We start from the raw sequence: 1036 nt of genomic DNA on the forward strand, positions 1-1036 counted from the left end.
AAACCGAATTCAATATTTTTTATTTAATTTTTTTTTTGTTCTCATCAATTTCGCTGTTATCAGTTGTTATCAATATCGGGATATCAGCAATAGCTATACCCGTCCCGTTTCGGTTAGTGGTATATAGTTTAATTAAATATAATTATTATCAAATAATATAATAATTATCATACCGGTAAAACAGACTAACCCAACAAACAAAAAAATTATTGTACAATATAATTTTTAGAAATGTAATGTTGGCAATACATTTTATGCCGCCGTCTTTCGACCCGGGTCCTTATCATTTTTCGGACAACTGCCCCCGACCCGTAGGCGAAATTTTAAAACATGTCACGGCGCATTTAACATCCGACAATCTTATCAGTTATCACTTATAAGATAAATGATAACAAGTTAACATTGATAACAAATTTGAATTTTGTTTATTACCTGGCCAATTCAATATTGTTGAATTTTATTATTAATATTGTTCTATGTTATTAATTAGGTAGTATAATCTATTAGGTAGTATATAAATCAATTAGTATAATTTCAAAGAATGGAAGGTTTAAATTCTAAGGTACCTGTCTAAACATAATTAATATGTATAATATTTATTTATAAGTTTTTTTGAGGACATTTAAATTTTACATGTTTAACATTTTTTTTGTTTGTTACAACTAACATTAGTACTTTTTTTTTCTTCAATATTTATAATATCTATGTATTGTATTTAAGTGTGAATTTTAGTCATAATATGTATATTGATGTAGGGACTACTCTCTCAACAACATTCTCACATCTCACCTTCAACATTATGTTTTCTAACCACATTCAATTATAGCATATTTAATGTTTTGATAAAACAAAAGTGTAAGACATACATGTGCAATAAATTATTTGTTTAATATAATTAGGTATAGGCAATAGCTCAATCAAAATAAATTAATAACAATAATTATAAGCTTTAAGTACCTATAGTTCCAAATATACATAATCATACTAAAACTATGTAATGTGATTAAGAAAAACATTTTTTTTTATACATATAATC

This window comes from Acyrthosiphon pisum, unplaced genomic scaffold (genome assembly GCF_005508785.2).
Source record: "Acyrthosiphon pisum isolate AL4f unplaced genomic scaffold, pea_aphid_22Mar2018_4r6ur Scaffold_20700;HRSCAF=21879, whole genome shotgun sequence".
Taxonomy (NCBI): domain Eukaryota; kingdom Metazoa; phylum Arthropoda; class Insecta; order Hemiptera; family Aphididae; genus Acyrthosiphon; species Acyrthosiphon pisum.